Here is a 27,906-nt window from a genome sequence, read left to right as displayed (position 1 = left end):
CTTTTTTTTTTTTTAAGATTTTATTTATTTATTTGACAGAGAGATCACAAGCAGGCAGAGAGGCAGTCGGGGGTGGGGGCGGGGAAGCAGGCTCCCCACTGATCAGAGAGCCAGATGCAGGCTCTATCCCTGAGATCATGAAATTGGCAAGGTCCCAGGACCCTGAGATCATGACCTGAGCCGAGGGCAGAGACTTAACTCCCTGAGCCACCCAGGCGTCCCTAAAGAGATGGACCTTAAACACAGGGCCATATCATTGGAAGACTCCACAGTAACAGGCATAAAAATAAATTATAAGTTTTAAAAGACCGTAATTCAACTTTAGTTCAAATCAGTTACAAGTGACAGTGATGTCTAATGGAAAATGTTACAAGAAAAGAATTTCAGTGACCTGAGATCTTTCAGTGTAGCTTGGGTACACGTACAAGCAAAGCTATAGGTATAGACAGTAGGAGTCAAGGTGGACTCCAGATTACAACAGACCAACATCTGGCCAAGGGGAAGATGCTTTTTCAAAATCAGTTTTAGGTAGGCTCTGTCTCTAGCCAAAGAGTAACTGCTATTTCATTTTTTTGTTGTTGTTTCCATTTCATTTTAAAAAGGGGGATAAATGTGGAATTTAAGAAACAAAACAGAGACTCATAGGGGAAGGGAGGGGAAAATAAAAGAAGATGAAATCAGTGAGGGAGACAAACTGAGGAAACAAACAGAGTTGCTGGAGGAGCAGTGGATGAGGGCAATGGGGTAACTGGGGGATGGGCACTGGGTATTAAACACAACCGAGGGGTGCCTGGGTGGCTCAGTGGGTTAAAGCCTCTGCCTTTGGCTCAGGTCATGAGATCAAGCCCCGCATCAGGCTCTTTGCTTGACAGGAAGCCTGCTTCCTCCTCTCTCTCTCTGCCTGCCTCTCTGCCTACTTGTGATCTCTCTCTGTCAAATAAATAAATCTTTAAAAAATAAATAAACACAACTGAATAACAACACTACTTCTGAAACTAATGATATATTGTATGTTAATTGAATTTAAATAAACTGAATTTAAATTAAATTGAATTAAATAGTAAATTAATAGTAAATAAAATAAATAAAATAAAATAGTAAATAAATAAATAAAAGTGAGATAAAATCAGGTAGCCTCTGTGATAGGCAGCTTTTACCTCCAGAAATTATAACCTAAAATTTAAGGCTTTTTTCATTATAGAAAATTGCATTTGTCAGACCATTTGTTATAGCAAATTGTGTTTGTTCACTTCAAGTTAAAATTATATTTTGTTATATTTGCACATCAACCTTACATTGATAGCTCCGTCTGAGACCTTGCCGATTTCATTATAGTTAATCATATCTACATATTATCTTGCCAAGTTAAATTCCAAATCTACAGTTTCCCTCCTTGTGAGTTATTCAAGTTAAAAAAAAAAAAGGTATTATAGCACAGTTGCTTTCAAAAAACATATCACTGCAGGGCTCATGGGTGGAATGGGTTAAGCATCTGCTTTGGGCTCTGGTTATGATCCCAAGATCCTGAGATCGAGTCCCACATCAGACTCCCTGCTCAGTGGGCAGCCTGCTTCTCCCTCTCCCTGCTCTCTCACACTCACTCTCTCTCAAATAAATAAATTAAATTAAAAACACATCACTGCTTCTGGATTCTCCACAAAGGAGAGCATTTAGGATGCAAAGTACATGAAGAAGTCTATCCGCTGGTATATACACTACATTCAAAATTGTGTTTGGAGAAAAGAGGATGCGTAAGAAAAAGAGTAGGGAAAAATAATCAAAAAGCAAAACTTTTCACTATTTTCAAATGTCATGTGACATGGTTATGATACCTAGTTTCCCTGAGATGGAGGATTAAGTCTCACTCCGCCCCATCTCACCTCACCCCATCTCAACATCCGTTGAGATGTTTTTGAGGACACAAAGATGGGATGGGGAACATTGGAAAATTCCTCTTGGCATTGTTCTACCCAAAGACTAATAGAGATTTTTAGTCCATGTGGTAATTATTTCCCCAGTGACTTTCCAGTTCTCAGAGAGATAAGAGAGCTCCTGACATTAACTACAACAGACGACTGGATGCTCTTTTGCCATCTCTTCTCCCTGCTCTTCCAGACTATCCGAACACAGATAATCACACAGATTCGGATAGCAGGGGAAGCAAGATGGGGGATGAGAACGCCCACGTGACACTGGATGTGAGGGCACTTTCAAAGGCCAGGAACCATCTAGGCTCCATCTCAAACTGCTACAAGAATGTTCTTTTCCACCATGTGTCCAGGTCACAAAATTCCACTACTACTTGCTCACTGAATGAATGTCCTACAGAGTTTCTTATAAATTTTCATATCCAGACTGGGAAATAACTGGTCATGAAAGTAGGGTAGATATTGGGCTAGAAGAAGGAAATGTGTCTTTCTATATTTTAGTATAATTTCTTTGATGGGAAATGAAAGGTGTTAAGTAAAAAGGGGGTTAATGTATATGATTCCTGTCTTGAGAGCGAAAGAGTAAGGTCAGTTATCCCTCTGAAAAGCAATGTCAAAAATCCAGGGAAAACACACGCTTTGAAACAGATCTAAGAAACCATCTTCCCTTCTTTGGTCAGTGCTCCTCAGAAAAAAAATTAGTCATAAAAGGAAAAAAAAAAGTGTTACTACACTTAATAATGTCTTGCTTCATTTTTTTTTTAAAGATTTTATTTATTGGGACACCTGGGTGGCTCAGTTGGTTAAGCAGCTGCCTTCGGCTCAGGTCATTCATGATCCCAGCGTCCTGGGATTGAGTCCCACATCGGGCTCCTTGCTCAGCAGGGAGCCTGCTTCTCCTTCTGCCTCTGCCTGCTATTCTGTCTGCCTGTGTTCGTTCTCTCCCCCTCTCTCTGATAAAGAAATAAAATTAAAAAAAAAAAAGATTTTATTTATTTATTTGACAGAGAGAGATCACAAGTAGGCAGAGAGAGAGGAAGGGAAGCAGGCTCCCTGCTGAGCAGAGAGCCCGATCGATGCGGGACTCAATCCCAGGACCCTGAGATCATGACCTGAGCCGAAGGCAGCGGCTTAACCCACTGAGCCACTCAGGCGCCCGCTTCATTTTTTTTTTTTTATATTTTATTTATTTGACAGAGAGAAATCACAACTAGGCAGAGGCAGGCAGAGAGAGAAGGAAGCAGGCTCCCCGCTGAGCAGAGAGCCCGATGCGGGGCTCGATTCCAGGACCCTGAGATCATGACCTGAGCTAAAGGCAGAGGCTTCAACCCACTGGGCCACCCAGGCGCCCCTCTTGCTTCATTTTTATGCAGGATGCAAATTCAGTGTAAGAAGCACTCTGATCAGGGGCGCCTGGGTGGCTCAGTGGGTTAAAGCCTCTGCCTTCAGCTCAGGTTATGATCCCAGGATCCTGGGACCGAGCCCCGCATCTGGCTCTCTGCTCATCGGGGAGCCTGCTTCCTCCATCTCTCTCTGCCTGCCTTTCTGTCTACTTGTGATCTCTGTCTGTCAAATAAATAAATAAAATCGTAAAAAAAAAAAAAAAAAAAGCGCACTCTGATCAGTAGCTTCTTCTTCAGAAAGGCAGCAGTTAGTGGCCTCCCTGCCCCTGGAATTTGAAATGTATTACCTGGTCAACTTGGGCCTGGGTGATGCCAAGAACAACATCCAAGGGGCCAGAAGTTGGAAAACAACACACTTAAGTGTATGTAGAAGCCTATACCTCAGTCCTGACAGTAGGGAAGAAAGCCCTGGAAGAGTCTTATGAAAAAAAATTGATTCTTGCTCATAAAGAAGAAGTGGAACAAGAAGCAGATAATATTCTGAAGGATGCTGATATCAATGGTGTTGCCTTCCTTGTGATTGATGACCCATTTGGGGCTACAACATACAGGGATCTTATTCTGAGAGCAACGAAACTGGGAATCTCTTATGGAGTTATTCAAAATGATTCCATAATAAATGCTATAGGCTGCTGTGGTTTACAGTTGTGTAAATTTGGAGAGATAGTTTCTGTTGGTTTTTTGGGCACTCGGAGACCAGAAAGCTTCTTTGACAAAGTGAAGAAAGGACAGAACAGCCCGCACACCCTGTCCCGGATATAGAAGTAAAGGAGCAGTCTTCGGAAAATCTCATCGAAGGAAGTAAGACCTCTGAACCTTCTTGGTATGTGAATGAAAATCAAGCAGCGCAGCAACTTCTGGAGATTGTTTGGAATCAAAGAATATGAGGAGAAGAATCAGTAGTTACCAAGGAGACGTGTGTTAGCTTAGCCAGGACCAGAAAATTGCAGCCAGCACTTGCAGCAAACGCATGCTATGGACTTGGGAAGACCATCAAATGCCTTAATTATCACAGGAAACAACATGCATCTGCTAGAGATGGAGATGGCTCAGGCGGTTTTCCATTCTAGCAAAATAGCTCAGAATCCCGAAGCCTTGATGGACTTTACATCCTAAACAATACATTCTGTATTGTTAGATAATTAATTTCAGTCCTATGCCTCTACACGTGTTCATACAACAAACTGAACAGTTCTTTCGACTTATCTAATAAATGTAAAATAAGAGACCAAGAAGATAGCTATTGACTCAGCAATTAAAACACAAAAAAGAAGTCTTTGTTGGGGGCCAGCTGTGGCACAGAGCCAGGGGCACAGCTGTGCTCATGACTCAAAGTGCTGGGCACACAGCAGAGACAGGACAGACACAGTCCCTGCCTTTTTGTTGGTTTTAAGATTTTATTTATTTATTAGAGAGACAGTGTGGGGGGGAGGTGTGAGCATGAGCAGGGGCAAGGGCAGAGGGAGAGGAAAGCCCAACTTGGGGCTTGATCCCAGGACCCTCGGATCATGACCAGAGCTGAAGGCAGACACTTAACTGATTGAGCCACCCTGGCACACTAGTCCCTGCCCTTTTGGAAGTTCTCACCCACTGAGGAGTGCGGTAGATGAGCAGGTAGAGAGGCAACGACCAGAACTTAGCGATCACAGATGTGACATCCTCAGCACAACAGGTACAGTAGTGAGCATTCTCTTCCCTCCGGAGGCCAGAATCTGGAAAGCAGTAAGTGCAATGTAAAAATGTATTCACTTTGAGATTTCTATTTAGCTCTTTGAAGTTGTCCGAATCTAATTAGTGAGCCCTTTGTTAATTAAAAAAAAGGCTTCCGTTCTTCAAAGAAAAATTCATATCTGGTCTTCTATTTTCTTTTTTAAGACTTACTTTCAAGGGTGCCTGTGTGGCTCAGTGGGTTAAGCCTCTGCCTTCGGCTCAGGTCATGATCTCAGGGTCCTGGGACTGAGGCCTGCATTGGGCTCTCTGCTCAGCAAGGAGCCTGCTTCTCCTCTCTGTCTCTGCCTGCCTCTCTGCCTACTTGTGTCCTCTCTCTCTGCCAAATAAATAAATAAAATCTTTTTTAAAAAATAAAGAAATAGGGACACCTGGGTGGCTCAGTTGGTTAAGCAGCTGCCTTCAGCTCAGGTCATGATCCCAGCGTCCTGGGATCGAGTCCCACATCCGGCTCCTTGCTCAGCAGGGAGCCTGCTTCTCCCTCAGCCTCTGCCTGCCATTCTGTCTGCCTGTGCTCGCTCTCTCTCCCTCTCTCTCTGAAGAATAAATAAAATCTTTAAAAAATAATAATAAATAAAAAAATAAACTTGAAGTTTAAAAAATAAAAAAAAAAAGACATTACTTTCAAGTAATCTTTACTTGAACTCACAACCCCGACATCAAGTGGTGCTAGCTCTACTAACTGAGCCAGTCAGGTGCCCATTATATTTTCTTTATAAAGGAGACCTTTCTTTCTTTTAAAGTTTTATTTATTTATTTATTTGTTTATTTACTTGAGAGAGACAGCACACACAAACGGGGTGAGGGGCAGAGGGAGAAGCTCCCGGGCAGGGAGCCCGATATGGGGCTTGAAATGGATCTCCAGGATCATGACCCGAACTGAAGGCAGACACTTAACTGAGCCACCCAGACACCCCTAAAGACGGCCTTAAAGAGGTGCCTGGCTGGCTCAGTTAGTAGATTAAGTGACTCTTGATCTTGGGATTGTGAATTCAAGCCCCAGGTTGGGTGTAGAGACTACTTAAAAATAAAACCTTAAAAAAAGAGAAGGCCTTACATATGTTTTTCGTCGCCATGGCTTAAATGGTCCAGTGTGCTGCTCATGATGTCCACATGGCCAGATTCCTCCAGGGCAAATCCAGCTACAAAGCTTCCTTAAATTCCTCAAACCTGCGGGGTGCCTAGGTTACTCAGTCAAGTCTCTGCCTTTGGCTCAGGTCATGATCTCAGAGTCCTGGGGTGAGGGAGCCCCATGTCAGGCTCCCTGCTCGGCGGGGAGTCCACTTCTCCCTCTCCCCCACCACCCTGCTTCTGCTCTCTCTCTCTCTCCATCTCGTGCTCTCTCTCTTTCTCTCAAATAAATAAAAAAAATCTTAGGGAGCCTGGGTGGCTCAGTGGGTTAAGCCGCTGCCTTCAGCTCAGGTCATGATCTCAGGATCCTGGGATCGAGTCCCGCATCGGGCTCTCTGCTCAGCAGGGAGCCTGCTTCCTCCTCTCTCTCTCTCTCTCTACCTGCCTCTCTGCCTACTTGTGATCTCTCTCTCTGTCAAATAAATGAATAAAATCTTTAAAAAAAAAAAATCTTAAAAAGAAAAGAGGGTCCCTGTTGCCCCATAGAGTCACCAACATTTGTTATTAGTGGACTCATCTTTGCTGATTTGATGGATGTAAAATGTTATCTCATTGTTATTTTAATTGACAGTTTTTGTTTCTTCTTTGAGTTATCTTTCATACTATTTTCACTTTTTCTGTTGGGGTTATTGTCTTATATTGATTTGAGGAAGTTCTCCATAAATTCTTGATAGTAATTCTTCTTGGTTATATGCCTATGTATGATGTCTTCTATAATGTGCGTTTATTACTACTTTAATTTTTGAAATAGCAGTATATTCACATGTATTTCAAAAGGCACACAAAGATAACCAGGGTTCTTTCAAAAATTAAGTACAGAATTACCATATGACTGACCGAACTCTAGCCATGTTCCTCTAAACCCTTTCCATCTAGCCCTATAAAGACTTAATTACCACAGCATTGTTCCTAATAGTTCAATACCACATCCCTAGGATGGATGACCCTGTCCCACTTAAAGTGCCTGCCTGAGAAAACTCGAGGCTGCCAAAGAACTTACTGTTTGTTCCAATCAACACCTCAAGGTATGCCCCTGTCTCCCAGCCTCTGTAGGAGTGTGACAGCCTAACCTGGATAAGCACCAGTTAATAAACCTAAATGGATGTCACATGATCAACCACTCCACTTCCTGCTTTTTGTAATTCTTCACTTTACAAAGTCAGCTACTCACCCCTCCTTCCTGTTCCCTCATTCTCCCTTATAAATGCCCAGTTACCTCTGTCCAAATCAGAGTTGAGTTTCATTCATGATGGCCTCTTTTCCTTACTGCAACAGTATCCTACTACCGACTAGAAACTGTCCTTTCCCCTTTAAGCAGGGTCGTTTTGTGCATGAACCATCAATTTTACCTGAGAAATAAAAGCATACGTCCACACAGAAAATTGTACAGAATGTTTGTAGCGGCACTATTTACAATAGTCAAAAGGTAGAAACAACCCAAGTGTCCATCAACTGATGAATGGCTAAACAAATTATGATATATACATAGAATGGAATAGTAAGGATTCAGCCATATAAAGGAATGTAGTACTGAAACAGGCTACTTTTTTTTTTTTTTTTGATACACACTACTTTGATGAACCCCCAAAACATTATGTTAAATGTAAGAAGCTAGACACAAAAGATCACATATAGTGTGATTCCCTTTTTTTTTTTTTTTAAGATTTATTTCCTTATCTTAGAGAGAGAGAGCATGAGCAGGGGTGGGGGGTGAGCAGAGGGAGAGAAAGAAGGGAAGCAGACTCCCAGTGAGCAAGGAGCCCAATGCCAGGCGATCTCAAGACCCTGAGATAATGACCTGAGCCAAAACCAAGAGTGGAAGGCTTAATGGACTGAGCCAACAAGATGCCCTGTGTGGTTCCTTTTTTTTTTTTTTTTAAGATTTTATGTATTTATTCGGGGGGGGGGCACACATGAGCAGGGAGAGAGGCAGAGGGAGAGAGACCAGCAGACACCCTGCCCTGATCATGACCCTGAGATCACGACCTGAGCCAAAGTCAGACGCTCAACCAATTGAGCCACCCAGGCACCCATGTGTGATTCCTTTTCATAAGATATATGCAGTCTATAGGCAAATAGGCAAATCCATAGATATAGAAAGCAGATTAGAGGTTACTAGGGGATGAAGTCAGGGGGAAAATGGAGTGTTCACTTAATGAATGTGAAGCGGTTTAATGGGGTGATGAAAAAGTTTTGGAAACTAGAGAAAGAAGCAAGATTTCTGCTGAGCAGAGAGCCCAGTTCAGGGCTTGATCCCAGGACTCTGGGATCATAACCTGAGCAGGAGGCAGATGCCTAATGACTAAACCACCCAGGCACCCCTGGAACTTGATCTTAAATAGGTGCTAAGTGAATATAGAAAATTATTTCTCACAGAGTCTAGTGTTCAAGCATATTTTGTCTTGCTGAAAAATCCCATTTTGAATTTCAATGCATATTGGCTCTTTCCTTTTTTAAGAAGCAAGGAGGGGTAGAAGGAGAGGGAAGAATCTGGAGCAGATTCCACAGTGAGCACAGATCTCATGCAGGGTTCAATCCCATGACCATGAGATCATGACTTGGGCTGAGACCAAGAGTTGGACACGTAACCAACTGAGCCATCCAGGCTCCCCTCTTTTCTTTAAAAAAAATTTTTTTTTTTTTTTTAAATCTCAGAGGGATAGAGAAAGCAAGGGAGAGGCAGAGTGTGCCTCTGTGCTCTGATGAGCACAGCGCCCAAGACTGGTGGAGCTTGATCCCAAAACCCTGAGACCAGGACCTGAGCTGAAATCAGGAGCTGAATGCTCAAGTGACTGAGCCACACAGGTGCCCCTCTTTTCCTCTCTCAGCAATCTGAACCTCCTCACAAGCATATTGATGCCATAACCAAGTAAGGAGGAGGTCATTTCCTTGCTAAGGGCAAAGAGAAAAACACATTAATAGTTTCTAAGGATCTAAGCCAATGGTTAAACTTATTCCAGCTCCCTGCTCTACTTGACTTCCCTACTCTGAAGTCCAGTGAAGTTTTGTCCACTTCTTTGAGTGTGGACATGGACACATGTGTCAGTGTGGGTGTATGCATGTGTATATACATATGTGTGACAATGTTGAGTAAAATCAGTCCTCCAATTATTTGCCTTTTTAAGATTTTATTTATTTCAGAGAGACAGAGAGGGCAATAGAGAGAGCACACAAGTAGGGAGCACAGGCAGAAGGAGAGGGAGAAGCAGACTACATCCTGAGCAGGGAGCCCAATGTGGGGTTTGACCCCAAGACCCTGGGATCATGACCTGATCCAAAGGCATCTGCTTAATAGACTGAGCCACCCAGGCACCCGGCCAATTATTCTTTCAAAACATTTTTCTTATGCCGCAAGTCTGGCTTTTAAAACCCCAACGCAAAAAAATTGACACATTTATAATTGGTGTTAACTATTATCATTCTTTTCTTGAGATAAAACCAGAACCCTTGTTCTCTGTGAAGAGAATAAGGACAGGGGTTACAGGAGAGATAGGATAATTGGTTACTATTTTGAAGATCTTTTATCTCTACCATCCATGTCAATGGCAATAGAGAGAAGAGAAGGCAGTAATGGTGACCCAACCAAACTGTCACTGGGCTGTCTAGCCCTCTGGCTCCTCTTTCAGCTTCCTTGAGCCCATAATCCTGGCACCAATAACCTTTGAACGCAGCAAAATGAAGTCAAGGTATTTTTGAGTCTTAACCATATGCCCAAGCAGTATTTTATGTACTTTCATACACATTACCTCATTTTATTCTCAAAGCAATCCTTCAAGGTAGGTATTAGCATTTTCACTTTTTAATGATGAAGGAACACAGACTGAAAGAGGTTAAATAACTTCTCCAAAGCTTCACAGCTAGAACATGAAAGAGGTGGGATTCAAACCCTATCCTCTGTGATTTCTAACCTCATCATCCTTTCCTTAGATTAAGGTACCTCTTGAGACAATGTGTCAGCACCACATGGGGAAGATTCTATAAAGATGAGTATGTCCTTTCTTGTAGGAGTTTATTTTTAAAACAAGTATGAAAGTGAGTTTACTTAACCTGGCTTTAAACTAAAGGCATCAGATTTAAGCCACTGCAAAAAAAATCACAAGTGGAGAGTAAGGCCCTAGCTCCCTTGCCACATATTAGAGGGAACTCATACTAGGACAGGTCAAAATGCCACTCAATCTGGCGGTAATGTTTGGGACATTTCCCACTCTTGTGAGGCTTTTGAAGCCTAACAATAAGTAAAGAAAACAATGCCTAAGTTCATATTTTTAGAGATTTTTAAAAATTCTAGAATCCATGTTTTCTTCCAGACCAGTCTGTTTTTATCTGCCCTGCATGTTTAGTCCTTTTTGAGCATGGTCTAAATGTCATCAGACATTCTTGGTGGATAGAGGAAGTGCCTCAAACATCAAGAACCCAGAGTTCTTCTGGTTCAGTTGGTTATCTGTTGATACACAACAAACTACACCAAAACTTGGTATCTGAAAATAGTAATTATTTTATCGTTTCTCACAATGCAGTGGGTCAGGAATTCCAGCAGGCCATAGCTTGCTTCTGATTCATAGGTGTCTGCTGGGACTGGAATGTACACAAGGGCTTCATCATTCACATGTCTTAAGCCTCAGCTTGGAGGGCTCAAGTGGCCAGGGGATGACAGCAATTGCTCAACTGGGGTCATATATCTGAGGCCTCAATTCTCATCATCACTGGCTTCCTCAGTTCCTTATTGTGAAATCTCAGGGCCCCTCCCTCTCCATTTGACCTTTCCACACAGTAACTCCAACACAGTAGACAGACTTCTTACCTAGAGATTCTAAGTTCCCAAGAGAGGAAAAATGGAACCTACTAGGGTCCCTTTAGGCTTAGGCTCAGAACTGAGTCTTAGTCACGTCCAGTGTACCCTACTGGTTACATTGTGACAGGGCCGGCACTGAGTCAAAGAGAGGGAATTACTCAATGTTGTAAATACTGGGAGGCATCCCCTAGGAGTCACAATGCAGCAGACCACCATAGGTCTCAACCTGCTTCAACCAGTCTGGCAGAAAGTTCCCTCCCTTGGTGTTTTTAGATGAGCCCACAAGAGGCCTTATGTGTGTTTGCAAACATCAGCTATAGCCACCATAGTATCTGCCATGTTCCTCCTCTCTCATTCTGGTTCAATCCTCATAGTTTTCAGAGCTGCTAAGGAAGCTTTGCTGTTACTACAACTGATACCCTACATGCCATCAACCGATCCTCAGAACACCACATCAATGCTGGGGTTTGTGACAAACTGGGACAATGAGTCCTACAGTAGTAGAACTTGTGTCTGGCATCCCTGATGTCTCTCAGGAAACAGCTTCTTCCGCTGATGAACTGGGGCCTACAAACCACTGGCGCTCAAACTTGTGCTGGGGCTTGGGGTGATGGTGAGCAGACTCACATTATCACTTTCTCTTTCTTAGATACAAAGCAAAAGGTCAATCAGTGCTCTCAAGCTTCTAAAGCAATGAAGGCAGAAAGTAGAAGGGGAGACACCTTCACCAGCCAGACAAGATGCTCTGCTCTTCATCTAACTTGGTGACAATCTGAGAAGCTACTGAAGTGGAATTCTCCAGTCAGCTGGAGGTAAAATGTCACAAATGTCCGTAATTTTAAAATATAGGTTATAAAAGGACACAGAAGGAATTCAGCTAAAGAATTCTTTTTAATGCTCAAAATCACACAGCAAAGAGAATAGAAAAGGAGACAACAGCAACAACATGTTGGAAACTGGAAAGCTGAAAAGCGAGTGGTAACCAATTTAGCAGGCCCTAGGGAGCTGAGGAAAGCAGAGCAGCATCCAAATTTACATCACAGAAGCTGCTGAAGGAATCAGTGACACAGCCACCTAAGGAGGTGAATACGCGGCCAAAAGCAGAATGTCTAGTTGGAAGTCCACTTAAGAGGCAGCTGAACCCCAAATACCTCTCCTCTGAGAACAGGTATGGGAATTCCTCTCCCAAACTAGTGTAAGTTTGAGGATTTATATCCTAGAAGTTACCAAGTAGAGGGTCTCTAGACGAGAACACAGACAGCAAGGGTGTCATCCTAAAATAGGAGGTGAAAGTTTAGAGTTTTCCACTGAAAGTTGGGACTCACAGTCTTTTCCCCCCACTTAGATCACTTAGAACTCTGGCAGTCACACTAGAACCTTTCACACAGGAGATACTCTTTTTGTCCTTTTGACAAGGGCAAAAGAAAAGATCTAAAAATGCAGATGGGTGTATCTAAGTGATAGCCCAGCTAGATCACTACCCCACCCATATCCCCTGGGCAGTCGCACTTCAGTGTACTCTTGCTGACTTCAGCTGTCAGCCTCTGAGGCTCTTTGCCTGTGGTCTCTCTCCAAAGCCAGGGAAAGCTATTCTGCTTAGGTATATGGCAGGCCAGAAGTGTTAGGGAATTAATAACCTCCCCACTGAGAGTGATTCTCAACCAATGACTGTCAGGATTTGTTGTATTAATACCCGGTTTCCCTTCCCCTTGCTTGCAATACTGAGGTGTGTGTTTTACACCATTTTCTCAGAATTTCTCCATAGGATTAAGCCTTAGTCATTCTCAGTCATTGTTAGCATTATGGCTGCCTTCTCTTTCCCGTTTTACTTCCGTGCTCTCCTACCTATGTTTCCACTGAGTAGTTCCATTACAGTATATGTCTCAGGATCTCTTTTGAGAGTACCCAAACTAAGACAATCACAACAAAACTGAAAATGCCCATGCAAATTGAGTGGAACTTCTAACCAGCCTTGTAGTGCCCCCTTCTAAATATAAACAGTCAAGGATGACCAGAAATTCAAGAAAAAAAAATCTGTCTTGAAATATGGAGATCAAACAGAACAAAAATAAAATAACTTGGAGGAAACAGAGACTAAAACGGGAGAAGAAAACATACCAAAAATCTATTATTAATATCCTCAAGAGAATTAAGAAATTAGAGTCATAAAATAAGAAGATTATAAAAAAATAGCATTCAGAAAACAAAACAAAACTCCCGAAAATTAAAAAAAAAAGTGACAGCAGATATGAAAAACATAATATGGAAGATGGACAAAAAAGAAGATAAGAAAAGAAAAAGAAGATATGAAAAATAAAGTCAGAGATATCCCCTAGGAAGTAGAATAAAAAGAAAACAATATAAAAAATGAGAGGAAAAAAAAATTCAGGCAGTCCAAGAGGTCCAATACATGATTTGGGGAATTGTATAAAGACAGAATAGAGGGCCACCTGGGTGGCTCAGTGGGTTAAAGCCTCTGCCTTCAGCTCAGGTCATGATCCCAGGGTACTGGGATCGAGCCCCGCATCAGACTCTCTGCTTATTGGGGAGCCTGCTTCCCCCTCTCTCTCTGCCTGCCTCTCTGCATACTTGTGATCTCTGTCTGTCAAATAAATAAATAAAATTTTAAAAAAAAGAGAACATTTGGAAGGATATCATCAAAGAAATAATTTAAGAAAATCTCCCAGAACTGATGGACATGAGTTTATAAAGTGAAGGTGCCCCGCATATTGAAGAAAATATTCCAGTTCCAGAGCAAGATCATTTTAAAATTTCACTAGTGAGGACAAAGGGGAGATCCTAAAAACTTCTAGAGAAGATAAAACAGGTTTTATATAAAGGATCAAGTGCCAGAATGTTGTCCACTGGAAGCTAAAACACAGTGAAGCAATCCCCTCAAAGTTCTTCTTTATTTTTTTAAAAAGATTTTATTTATTTATTTGAGAGAGAGAAAGAGAGAGAGCATGAGCAGGGTGAGGGGCAGAGGGAGAGCCAGACTCCCTGCTGAGCAGGGACCTCCCGATGCAATGTGGAGCTCAATCCCTGGACTCTGGGATCATGACCTGAGCCGAAGGCAAATGCTTAACAAACTGAGCCACCCAGGAGCCCCGGTGCCTTCAAATTTCTGAGGAACATTTTTTTTTCCAGTCTAGTGTCCCAAATACATTTTTCAGACATGGGAAATCTCAAAGCATTTACTTCCCATGCACCCTTTTTTCAGAAACTTTTAGAGGATGTGTTCTACTACAACAAAGAGATAAATAAAAAAGAAGACCTGATATGTATGAAACAGGAGATCTGTCAAAGAGAGGAGGGAAAGAATTCCTAGGAAGGCAGTGAAGGGAAACCCCAAGGACTGGAGGGCGGCCAGTACACTTTAGAGGGGTCGGAGGTTTCAAGAGGGAGTTTCATTCCGAAGAGTGATAGACTACATAATGTGTTTGAAGAAATTGAGAAGAAATATGTATCAGGGGATATCTGGGCATTGAATTCATGGTAAGAACATAGAAATAAATACCCAAAAGGGTAATTATTAGGTCAAGGGAAAATGAGAGGTTACACAGTAACATTTGTGCAGTCATAATAGATAAATAATGAATATTCATCTGATCAAAATGAACTATGTTGGACTGATGGTGGGAATGAGAAGTGGGCAGATAAGGCCAGGGATGGGGTAGTATTGTTTTCCATAACAAGCCCTGTAGAAGTATTTAAACTGTGTCCATGAATAACTTTGATAATAAAATCATAAAATTAATGCCCAAATAAACAGATAAATAAAATAAAGACTAAGAACCCTAGGAATGCAGGTGAAAGTAGGAATCAATGGTCTGTTGTTTTTTGTTAAGAGGCTTTTATAAAATTTATTTGACTTTTGTTTTCCAGTCTCTTCACTGAAAAAAATTTTTTTTAAAGATTTTATTTATTTATTTGACAGAGAGAGATCACAAGTAGGCAGAGAGGCAGGCAGAGAGAGAGAGAGGAGGAAGCAGGCTCCCTGCTGAGTAGAGAGCCCGATGCGGGACTCGATCCCAGGACCCCGAGATCATGACCTGAGCCAAAGGCAGCGGCTTATCCCACTGAGCCACCCAGGTGCCCCTTCACTGAAAAATTTTTATTGAAGTATAACATGCATGCCCTAAGTGTACATATCATAAATATACAACTTGATATTTTTTCACAAAGTGAACATAGCCCTGCAACTACCCTCAAGAGAAAGAAACAGAATATTTCAGAATATTACCTTATGGGATGGCCACCTATACTCCTTCCAATCACTACCTACAAGGACAATCCTTTCCTGATTCTAATATAGAGATTAATGTTGACCATTTTGCATTTTACATAAATGAAGTCACACAGTAAATCATCTTTGTGTCTGATTTCTCTCATTCAACATTATTTCAATGAGATTCATCCATGTTATTGTGCGCCACTGTAGTTCATTCTCATTCCTATAATGTCCCATTGTGAGAATAAACTGCAATTTATCCATTCTACTATTAATGTCATCTGTATAGTTTCCAGTATGGAGCTACTATGCGTGGTGCTACCATGAACATTTTAGTAAATGTTTTTGGTAGACATTATACATGTATTTTGTTGGCCATTTGTATCTAAGAGTGGAATTGCTTAGCCACAGAAGATACATATGTATATCCATATTCAATTTGGATGCTGCCAGAAATTTTCCAAAGGAGTTGTACCAACTTTACATTTACACCAGTGGTGTATGAGAGCTCTAGTTGCTCCACATCCTTGCCAACTCATGTTATTGTTAATCTTTTTTATTTTAGCCCTTCTGGGGATATGTAGTGGGATTGCACTGTGGTTTAATTAGAATTTCTCTGATGATTAATGAAGTTAAGTACTTTTTCCTAAATTCATTGGCCATTGAATATCAGTTTCATGAAATGTCCCTTCAGGTTTTTTGCTCACTTTTCTATTGTGTTTTTTGTCTTTTTCCTATTGATTTGTAGAAATTCTTCATCTATTTTCATATTGGTCTTTTGTTGTCTATATGTATTGGGAATATTTTCTCTCACTCTATCAGCTACCTATTTTACTTTTGAACTGTGTTGCACAAATGAAAGCAAGACACAAATTATATGCTCTCTACTAGAAACACATAAAATATAGAGCAATTTTTAGCTAAAAATAATAGGATACAAAAAGGTATACTATGCAAACACTAATCAAAAGAAAGCAGAAGGGCTATATTCGTACCAGACAAATCAGACTTCCCAATAAGGAATATTTCCAGGGATAAATATGGACCCAACTATAATGGAATCAATTCATGAAGACATAACAGTCCTAAAGGGTCGTGCATTGAACACAGCTTCAAAATATATACAGTAAAACTTCTAAAAGTGAAAGGCAAAATAGATAAATCCATAGTTATAGTTGGAGACTTCAACATATTCCTGTCTCAGTAATTGATAAGACAACTAAACAGAAAATCAGCACAGATATAAAGGCCTGAACACATTATCAATAAATTTGATCTAAGTGACATTTAGGGAACATTCCACTCAACAACAGAAAAACAACATTGTTTTCAAGAATACATGGAACACTTATCAAGACAGATTGCATTCTGGGCCATAAAAAAAAGCCTCACCAAATTTAAACTAATTGAAATCATAAAAGTATGTTCTCTTATTACAACCAAATTAAATTAAAAATCAATAACAGAATGACATTTGGAAAATCTCCCAAATATTTGCAAATTAAACAACACACTTCTTCAAAAAGCCATGGGTCAAATAAAAAGTCACACGGGAAATCAGAGAATATTTTGAAGTGAATAAAAATGAAACACAAAATTATCAAAATTTGTGGATACCACTAAAGCAATGCTTAAATGGAAGTTTTTTTTTTTAAATGGAAGTTTAAACATTAAACTAGAAAACAAGAAAAATTTCAAATCAGTAATCTAATCTTCCACCTTAAGAAACCAGAAATTTTTTAAAAAGAGCAAATTAGGGGCGCCTGGGTGGCTCAGTGGGTTAAAGCCTCTGCCTTCCGCTCAGGTCATGATCTCAGGGTCCTGGGATCGAGCCCCACATCAGGCTCTCTGCTCAGCAGGGAGCCTGCCTCCTCTTTTCTCTCTCTGCCTGCCTCTCTGCCTACTTGTCATCTCTGTGTGTCAAATAAATAAATAAAATCTTTAAAAAAAAAAAAAAGAGCAAATTAAATCCAAAGCGAAGGAGGAAGGACATAAGAAAAGGGCAGAAATCAATAAAATTGAGAACAAAAGAACTGTAGAGAAAGAACAATGAAACCTGAAGCAGGTTTTTCAAAAAGATCATTAACATTAATAAACATCTAGACAGACTCATTGAGAAAAACCATTTTTTAAAAAAAACCCTTAGTGGCAGAAATCAGTGATTGCCAGTAGCAACATGTTGTGGTGAGGAAATTGACTACAAAATAGCAGGATGAGGCACCTGGGTGGCTCAGTGGGTTAAAGCCTCTGCCTTTGGCTCAGGGTCTGTGATCTCAGGGTCATGATCTCAGGGTCTTGGGATTGAGTCCCGCATCAGGCTCTCCACTCAGTGGGAGCCTGCTTCCCTCTCTCTCTTTCTGCCTGCCTCTCTGCCTTCTTGTGATATCTGTCAAATAAATAAAATCTTTTTTGAAAATAGCAGGAAGGAATTTTGAAAATTGTTCTGTAGCTTGATTGTGGTGATGTAAGTGATTGCATAAATTTATCAAAACACATAGAACCTACAAAGAGTGAATTTTACTGTATGTAAATGATATCTCAGTGAATCTGATGTTAAATACCAGAATCCATTTGAGCATTTTAGGTAAAAGGAGAGTTCCATGATACTTTTGTTTTAGATGTGACTGTTCTGATTTGCAGATAAAATGTGTGCGTGTGGGTGTTTGTTTGTAGTTCTGTTTTTAGCCCATATATTGTGGTTAACAAAGAAAGCAAGAATTGCCCTAGAACATGCCAAGGTCTTCTTCTCTGCCTTGGGACTTTCCCCACTTAGCCACTTCTTCCGCTTGAAATGCTAAGACTGGTTCATTCTCCTTCTTGAAGTCAGCTTTGGGAGCCCTTTCACGGTCACTCTGTCAAGTAACTAAATGTCTTTCCACGCTATATCTCTAATTCTCTCTCACACTGTGTCTTTCGCTCATAACACTTACTACGAGCTGTAACTTTTACTTCTGAACAATACATTGAGTCTGTGGACTTGCAGATTGTAATCGAGTAATAGCTGTCTCCTCTTCTCCCAGTGCCCATTGGAACCTGCCTTGCTGGGCTGGTTCTTCCACTGCTCCTGCACCATACTCAGGAAGGCCGCAGATCACATCTGCTCAACCTCTGATATAAAAAGTCCTCCAAGCTTCACTTTTAATTACGTTTCTTTTGGCCAGCTAGGACTGGCTTGACATTGGAAAGCTACAGTGGGAACCAGGCACCGTGTGGTTGTCTTCTTTTCCTGCATTTCTTTCTAGGATCCCTTCCCACCCAAGCAGGTGCAAGGAGGTGAGGGGAGACCAGAAGCGGTTTGGGTTTCCTCTTGCAGAGGCAGATGTTCATACTGACTCTTACTCTTGTGGGATGTTTGTGGGTCTATATACGCCCCAGTTGCTGGTTATCTCTCACTTACACTCTCTATCCCAAACCTCGAATTTGTCTGGTGTTTATTTTTACACCCACACTGGGCTCCCTGCTCATTGAGAAGTCTGCTTCTCCCTTTTCCTCTGCCACTCCCTCTGCTTGTGCGCTCGCTCTCTATGTCAAATAAATGAATAAATAATCTTTAAAAGGATATTAAGCATAAAAAAGTAAGGCAGAGAAAGAGAATGGTACACTATCATTTATGTATTCTTAAAGAATATGTATGAATACAGGCTTATATATGAAGACATGCCATCTCTGGTAGATCCAGGTTTGGAGACCCCTGACACTTGTACAATTCTGGTGGCCCTTTTTAAGAAAGTTTAAAAAAAATACAAAAAATTCAAATCAAAATTGGGTTCAGGGCCCGGGAAGGGTCCTGAGCAAGTAAGGAAGGAAGCCTGATGCCAAAGCATCACTGGTTTCACAGTAAATTAATTGCCTTATGTGGAAAGAGACAGGAGAAACTAGTACAAAGGTTTGGCTCTTGGGAGGTGAACTAGGTGGTGGAGGGACAGGGGAAAACAAGAGATGCACCTTTATCCCTTTGGATCTATTTAACAGGAAGGATTCTTTTGTTAATTCATTGAGTGCTGAATCAGTATAATACCTAAACAGGCAGAACAAGTAGGAGAGTAATTTCTCAAGAAAAAGATGCACTCCTTTCTTTAGAGACGTCATTTTCAGGAGAAAAAAAGAGGATAAATACTTTTTGTTTGTTGTTTGAACTAAGTATAATAAGAACACCTGTTACTTTTTATTTTTTAATTAATTTATTTTTAAAAGGTCTTATTTTTAAGTAATCTCTACACCCCATGTGGGACTTGAACCCATAACTGCAAGATCAAGAGTGGCATGCCCCACCGACTCAGCCAGTCAGGAGCCCCTCAACTGTTACTTTTCAAATGCCAATAGCTTCTTGCCATCATAAAAGTAAAATTAGGATCTTAAAATTAGTCCTCAGTTTTTCTCATATACTGTTGATCTTACAGCTCTTTGTTGATTTTTTCATAGCATCCTGTTCTTTCACATATATACATATATATATATGTATATATATATATATATATATATATATATGCATGCTATCTTATCTATGAGGAAGTTTATCACAGTTTTTGTGACTTTTTCTCTTTTGTCTCTTTTCCTTTATGTTCTTTTTTACTTTTTATTTTGATTTGTTGCCCTTGTCCAGAGTCTTCCTCAAATATCTGGTGATCCTTAACTGAACACTCACATTTAAGGTAAAGCTACCAAGCTGGTAGATCACTCTGCTATCCTGGTGGGAACTAGTAGCCTTTACTCTAGGAAAATCCAGATTTTTAAAAAAATCTGAATAACCCTCAAATATCAAAATCTGTAGCTATTTTTTCTTGACGTTAGTTTTCTTAGAGAATCAGACTAACATGGGGTGAAAGGAGATTGTACCTTTCTGGGAAGCAGCTGAGGAAAGGGAACTGAAGGATTCAGTGCTTGAGATACGGACTTTACTAAAGGCCCCTGTGCTTGGCATGGGGCCTCATCTCTGCTCTCAGCTGGGCCTCGTGTCCCAAGGCCAGAATCTGTGTGGTTTGGCTTTCTCCAATCTTCCCCTGAAATAATGTCCTGGCCTAGGAGGTTGCCTGCTTACCAACTGTGGGGAGAACTAAGTGTTTCTTCAAAAACTTTTAATCCATCTTCCCGCTGTATCTCTGCTTTCAAAGGGAATGGTGGGGGTGGGGGGTGGTATCTGTTCCTTTATCTTCTCTAAGTTCTGCCTGAGGAATCAGCTTGTGTCTTGTGACTCACAGCTACTGCTCTTACCCCATGGTTTTGCTTTCCTAGGTTGGCAAAGTCAATTAACACTCTTCTCTTGGCTCTATCAGCTTTCCAATTCCTAACAGGTTGACTTCTCCTGTTTGATTAGTCTCTTCTCCTTGTCCTCTTTTCCTTATAAGCTTGTGACTTCCCCCCCCCCCCTTTACTTCAGGGAGGTTGGGGGCATGAGGAGAGATAAACTTGAATGTCCAATTCTCAAGATTTAACCAAAGGAGCTTAAAATTGCCTTTGTATTAAAAGAAATGAAGCTGGAATTTGTCTTTGGATCCAAAGGTATATCTTGATATACTTTGTTTTGGGGGGGACTACTTTTGCAAACCTTTTATTTAGCATTGGTTCATTCACTAATCCATTAAAAAATATTCCCAAGCATCTTGTATACTGCACAGCCTGGGCAAGACAGGGTTCGTTCCTGCCCTCATAGAGCTTAGATTCCAGTTTTGAGAAAGGAGAGACACAGATAAAGAAGAGAAAACCAACCAATAAATATTATAAAGTATAATAAATATTATAATTACAACAAATGAAAAACAACAGTAAAGAAAACCCTATGATCCTCCTCCTTTTCACATCCCAGTAAGAGTTGGTAGTATTGACTGCTTCCATATCCCATCTCCCACTCATTTCCCACGACCTACTCCAGTTGGGCTTCTTCGTCTTACTCTCTTTAAATTGCGCCAATGACTTCCATACAACCAAATCCAATGGACTTTGCAGACCTCCTTGTATTTGGTTTCCAGCAGCAGATGGCAAATTGGCTTCCACTTTCTTGGGAAAATCCTTTGGCCTATATGACCCAACACTTTCCTGATATCCCTTTCACCTCTCTGATTGCCTTTGATCACCATTTCCTTCTCTATCTTGACATTAAATATTGGAGCTGTCCAAAGCTTGGTCTTGGACTCTCTTCTCACTTTACAATCCTAGGAGATCTCATTCTTTTTTTTTTTTTTTTTTAAGGATTTTATTTATTTGAGAGAGAGAGAGAATGAGCAGTGTAGAGGGGCAGAGGGAGAAAGAGAGAGAAAGAGAAGCAGACTCCCCACTGAGCAGGAAGCCCAATGCAGGGTTTGATCCCAGGACCCAGAGACCTGAGCCAAAGGCAGATGCTTAACCGATTGAGCTACCCAGGCACCCCAGGAGATCTCATCCTTAAGAACTGGAAACTTTAGGGACACCTGGGTGGCTTAGCCAGTAGAGCATGCAACTCTTGATCTCAGGATCATGATTTTGAGCCCACATTGAAGGCAGAGTTTAGTTAAAAACAAGCAAGAAAGCAAACAAACAAACAAACAACAAAACAACTGGAAATTCTGGCACTTGCTTTCCTGCCTGGCCTCCACCAATAATCCTGTTGTTACTTTTACATATGGCCTGGCCTACATATGACCTTTGCTACTTTATCCTTTCCCAGCATTGTTGTGAAAGCTCCAGCTCTGCCACCTCTGCCGCTGTCCTCATGGGGCTGGACATATCCATGGGAAATGACAACCACACAGCCATGCTGGCTGATCTCTCTTTTAATTTATCATAAGCCTCAAGTAGACTCAGTGCTGGCTAACAATCATATTGCACTTCCCTACTCCAGTGCCCTTTACCCTAGAATGTTTGAAACCCAAGGAGTACACAAAGTCCTTACAAGTGGTCCGAGGGCACGACCAGTTATGGAAGTACCCATTTTTGCATTCTCTATTGCTGTATGCCCTTTTCCCTAAAACTGGTTTGCCTGAGAGCTGTTCTGCAGATTCTCTCTTCCCTCCTCCTCTTTTACCATTGCCTACATGCCATTCTCTCAAGGTGAGGAAATGTGAAAACATCTGGGTTGTCAAACAAAAGTGCAATTTGGAATATTTGGAATATTGTTTTTGAAAGAAAATGACTTTAATGATTGAGCAATGAATCCTTTAGTGAGTCAGGTGGTTTCCAATTCTTTGCTTTCAACACAATTAAAAGAGAATATAATGGAGTTGTCAGCCTGAATATCATTAAAAATACTTTTAATGATGGCCCATTATGTGATTTTTGACATATAATTCAGAAGGAGTTCAAAGAAGTGAGTGTTATTGCTATAATAAAAGTATTTCCGTTCCCTTTTACTTATAATTTGCTTATTATAAGGACTTTTAGTCCTTACATTGATGAAAAAGAAAAAATAGAAAAGGAATTGATAATTAATGCTCCTCATTCCAGCAACATGATTCAATGATACATGAACTAGTTGAAAATTCATTAACAGATGCATTTTGGATACCATTTTATATTAATATTTAATAATTATCAAATTTTATAGCGGACATGTGATTTTCATCAGTTCACGCTACTGTTAATGGTTCAATCCAGAAGAAAAATTGAAACACTTAGGATGCTTTGTTTAAATGAAATTAAAAGGAACTAATTTTAAAAAATGGATTTTGTTGCAGAGAAATATAGGGAGATCATTACAAGACTCTCAGATATCACATCCATTAAATTAAGATAAAATTCTATGGTGGAAGTAAATGAAATAGGAATTCAAGGAGAAAAAACAATGTAAAATCTCCAACTGTGGAAAAAGAGTTCATTCACATCTTTTTTGAAAACATGTTTTTAAGTAGGTTCCATGCCCAAAGTAGGACTTGAACTCATGACCCTGAAATCAAGAGCAGTGTGTTCTACCCACTGAGCCAGCTAGGCACCCCTATTCAAATCTCAGCAGGGCACCACGCTGGCCACTGGGTAGACTACTTCTTTACCCTTTGTGCCCACATTGAACAAAACTCAGGATACATTTTTGTTCGTGTAGCCAACTGTGAAACCTCAGGGCCCCAGCAAAGATGGCAACCTTGGGGCCAAGCTAACACACCCTCTGGACAAGAATGAAATAAAGAAGGTTAGGCAAGTTTTACAAGAGAAAAGAAATTCAGCAACTGGGTTTTGATTACAGACTCAATGCTGGTCTCTTCCACCAAGCTTTCATAACCTTTAGAAATTGTACCGTGCAGCCTCCTTCCCTGGATGTGGATATTCACATTATTTTGAATGATACTTGCTTCGGTACAGCTCTCATGGATGATTTATTTCTGTTTTTCTTGAGACGTGAGAAACAGGTATTTCCTGTGTTGGAATGTAAAGATGATTTAGGTAAGATCAGTGACTTAATAATACCACCTAACGCAGGGCTCCTGGGTGGCTCAGAGGGTTAAGCCTCTGCCTTCAGCTTGGGTCGTGATCTCGGGGTCCTGGGACTGACTCCTGCATCGGGCTCTCTGCTCGGCGGGAAGCCTGCTTCCTGCCCCCCTCTCTGCCTGCCTCTCTGCCTACTTGTGATCTCTCTCTCTCTGTTAAATAAATAAATAACATCTTTTTTAAAAAAATACCACCTAACCAATACCGAGAAGCCAGAGCCATACAATGGAAGATAATATTCCATTCAAGTCCCACAAATGGTGAAAGACTTATGAAATCCAGAAATACTTGCCAGCAAAATCTGAAGTATATTGTGGCCCTTTAAAATTATCAGAACACTGGGGTGCCTGGTTGGCTTAGTCAGTTAAGCATCTGACTTTTGATTTTGACTGAGGCCATGATCTCAGGGTCCTAGGAGACTGCTTCACGATTCTCTCCCTTTCCCTCTGCCCCTCCCCTCTCTCCTTGTGCAAGCTCTCACCCTTTTTTTCTAAAATAAATAAATAAATCTTTAAAAAAGTGAATAAAATTACTGGCACATGAGATCTAGGAAAAGAGTAATACTGCTGTTGGTATATTACCAAATATTTGCTCTCTTTCTTGTTACTTTGGGGAGGGGCTGGGCAGAGAGAAGGTGGGAGGTGGGAAAAGACATATGTTATAACTTACCATTCATAAAAGTCCATTGTAGGGGTGTCTGCGTGGCTCAGTCATTAAGCATCTGCCTTCGGCTCAGGTCATGATCCCAGTGTCCTGGGATCGAGCCCCATATTGGGCTCCCTGCTCAGAGGGAAAGCTGCTGCTGCTTCTCCAGCTCCCCTCTGCTTGTGTTCCCTCTCTCACTCCCTCTCTGTCATAAAAAAATAAAATCTTTAAAAATAAATATATAAATAAAAGTCCATTGTAAAAATGAGTGTCATCCCATCTCTTTTGCCATATTCAATTCATTACAAGCAAGTCATTAGATCTAGTCCACATTTAAAGGCAGGGGATTACACAAAGGCATGAATATCAGGAGGTAGAGATCACTGGGAGCTATTTTAGAAGGCTGCCTACTATACACAGCATGACCATAAGCCTAAACATCTGTTATAATTAACACTATTCTGGTCCCAAGGAAATATGTTTCCATACCTCCTAGCCCCTGTCATTGAAACAAAAGTTGATGGTGACCCAATGTTGTGAAGATTTATGGGTTGTGCTGTTGCTGACTCTAAAGATGGACACTTGTTTAAAATACAAGGAGAATTTAGCAGTGTTAGTAATTAGGTTATAGAAAAGACAAATTAATCAACTTGTCAAATCTCTCTCAGTCAGTATGAAAGCAATGTTTTCTTATATAGTGATGTTTCATTTCCCAGTAGGGCCACAGTTGCACATGGTGGCTGAAGAACATTTCCCTGTACTAAACAATTTATATTACTCTTAAATTTGTGTGTGTGTGTGTGTGTGTGTGTGTGTGTGTGTGTATATATATATATATATATATATATATATATATATATATATATATAGGTAGAACAAGTATGAAGTTACACTGGCAACTAAACAGACAGGCAATACTTGAATTACATGTAGTTTTATTTTTTTTTAATTTTATTTATTTATTTGACAGAGATCACAAGTAGGCAGAGAGGCAGGCAGAGAGAGAGAGAGAGAGAGAAGGAAGCAGGCTCCCTGCTAAGCAGAGGGCCCGATGTGGGGCTCGATCCCAGGACCCTGGGATCATGACCTGAGCTGAAGGCAGAGGCTTTAACCCACTGAGCCAGCCAGGTGCAACAGCATGTAGTTTTATTTTTATAAAAAATATTTAAGGGGTAGGGGCACCTGGGTGCTCAGTGGGTTAAGCCTCTGTCTTCAGCTCGGGTCATGATCCCAGGGTTCTGGGATCAAGCCGGGCATTGGGCTCCCTGCTCAGCGGGGAACCTGCTTCTCTCTCTCTCACTCCCCCTGCTTGTATTCCGGGAACTCTCTCGCTCTCTCTCTCTCTCTCTGTCAAATAAATAAATAAATAAATATTTAAAAAATATATTTAAAGTGTACCTGGGTGGCTCCGTCAGTTGAGTGGCTGCCTTTGGCTTGGATCATGATCCCAGTGTCCTGCAACTGAGTCCTGCATCAGGCTCCCTGCTCAGTGGGGAGTCTACTTCTCCTTCCCCCTGCTCACTTTCTCTCTTTCTCCCTCTCAAATAAATAAATAAATAAATACAATATTTAAAAAATTTTTTAAGATTTAATTACAATTTTAAATGTTAAATTTTAAAATACCTTCTTTCTATAATAACTTTATTTAGTATGACTTGCATTCTATACTTTATTTTTATTTTTTTTATGATTACTGAAAAGGGACATTTAATCCAGAATGGAGATAACCAAAGAAGGCTTCCTGTAGTTCTTAATCTTTATCCTTTTACCTTTATCTTTTGTACCTTACCCCTTACTGTAAATACATTGGGATCAGCTTAGCCGTGAAACTATTTCCACTGATCTGGTTTTTAATTTTTATTTCATTTGTGTCATAGTTTTCTTTCTTTTTTTTTCTCTTTCTTTCTCCTCTTTCCTTCCAAATTTTTATTTAAATTCTAATTAGTTAGGGGTGCCTAGGTGGCTCAGTTGTTAAGTGTCTACTTTCAGCTCAGGTCATGATCCCAGAGTCCTGGAATGGAGCCGGGCATCAGGATCCCTGCTTGGCAGAAAGCCTGCTTCTTCCTCTCCCACTCCACCTGTCTGTGTTGGCTCTTTCTCTGTGCCTTCCTCTGTAGAATTTAGTGATTCACCACTTACATGTAACACCCAGTGCTCATCATAACGAGTGCCCTCCTTAATACCAATCAACCTTGTAGCCCATCCCCCACCTATTTCCCTCCATCAACCCTCAGTTTGTTCTCTATCTTTAAGAGTCTCTTATGGTTTGCTTTCCCCTTTCTCCTTCTCTCTCTTTTTACCCCTTCCCACACATTCATCTGTTTTGTTTCCTAAATTCCACATATGAATGACATCATATGGTGTCCTTCTCTGACATCATCTTTCTCTGACTGATCTATTTCACTTAGCATAATACACTCTAGCTCCATCCACATTACGGCAACTGGCAAGATTCCATTGTTTTTGTTGGCTGAGTAATATTCCATTGTATATATGTACCACATCTTCTTTATCCACTCATCAGTCAATGGTCATTTGGGCTTCTCCATAGTTTGGCTATTGTTCATAATGCTGCTATAAATATCAGGAGGCAATACTCCTTAGAATCTGTATTTTCATATCCTTTGGGTAAATATCTAGTAGTGAAATTGCTGGATCCTGAGCAGTTCTATTTTTAACTCTTTGAGGAAGCTCCATACTGTTCTCCAGAGTGGCTGCTCCAGTTTGCATTCCTACTAGCAGTGTAAGAAGGTTCCCCTTTCTCCACATCCTCATCAACATCTGTTATTTCCTGTGTTGTTAATTTTAGCCATTCCAAGAGGTGTGAGGTGATATTTCATCATGGTTTTTTTTTTTAACTTTTTAAAAATTTGTCTTTTTTTTTTAAGATTCTATGTTTTTATTTATATGACCGAGAGAGACACACAGTGAGAGGAAACACAAGCAGGGGGAGTGGGGGAGGGAGAAGCAGGCTTCCCGCTGATTAGGGAGCCCAAAGCGCAGTTCGACCCCAGGACCCTGGGATCATGACCTGAGCCAAAGGTAGATGCTTAACTGACTGAGACACCCAGGCACCCTTATTTATTTATTTTAAAATTTTTATTTATTTATTAGAGAGAGTGAGACTGAACAAGAGAGGTCAAGCAGGGTGAGCAGCAGAGGGAGAGGGAGAAGGAGGGAAATCATTACCTGAGCCTAAGGCAGACGCTTAACCAACTAAGCCACCCAGGTACCCCTAAAATTCATTTTATAGCACATATATTTTAGGGGCGCCTGGGTGGCTCAATTGGCTGAGTGTCCAACTCTTAGTTTCAGCTCAGGTCTTAATCTCAGGGCCATGAGAACAACCCTCCTGTTGGGCTGTGGGCTCAGTGGGGAGTCTGCTTGACATTCTCTCTCCAGCTCGCCCTCTGCCCCTCCCCTGATCTGTCTCTAAAATAAATAGATTAAAATTTTTTTTAAATAACATATTTTATTAATTGGTGAATAATGCTTATCTTTATTACTCATCCAACCATATCTGCTCCACCAATAGAATACCTAGATACATGTGATAATAATTAAACATAGTCATTTTGATGTTCTTCTAATTGTGGTGCTTCACTCATATTTTTAAAATTTTGTTGTGAGGGTAAATTTGTCAAAGTAAAAGTAAAG

General features: G+C 40.7%; 1 long non-coding RNA gene and 1 pseudogene across 2 annotated transcripts in view; both read left to right on the top strand.

Annotated features, from left to right (window-relative positions):
- LOC123390642 overlaps positions 1-27,906 on the top strand; it is a 42,266-nt gene that overhangs the window by 5,078 nt on the left and 9,282 nt on the right. For both annotated transcript variants that reach the window (XR_006605180.1, XR_006605179.1), the window contains one exon: positions 11,632-11,794. This is a non-coding gene — a long non-coding RNA (uncharacterized LOC123390642). The remainder of the gene's footprint in view (positions 1-11,631; positions 11,795-27,906) is intronic.
- On the top strand, positions 3,610-4,726 carry LOC101693274 (annotated as a pseudogene).

Source organism: Mustela putorius, unplaced genomic scaffold, assembly GCF_011764305.1.
Source record: "Mustela putorius furo isolate JIRA1106 unplaced genomic scaffold, ASM1176430v1.1 tig00000135_pilon_pilon_pilon, whole genome shotgun sequence".
In the NCBI taxonomy this organism is placed as follows: Eukaryota; Metazoa; Chordata; class Mammalia; order Carnivora; family Mustelidae; genus Mustela; species Mustela putorius.
This window is presented reverse-complemented; position numbering and strand designations above follow the sequence as displayed.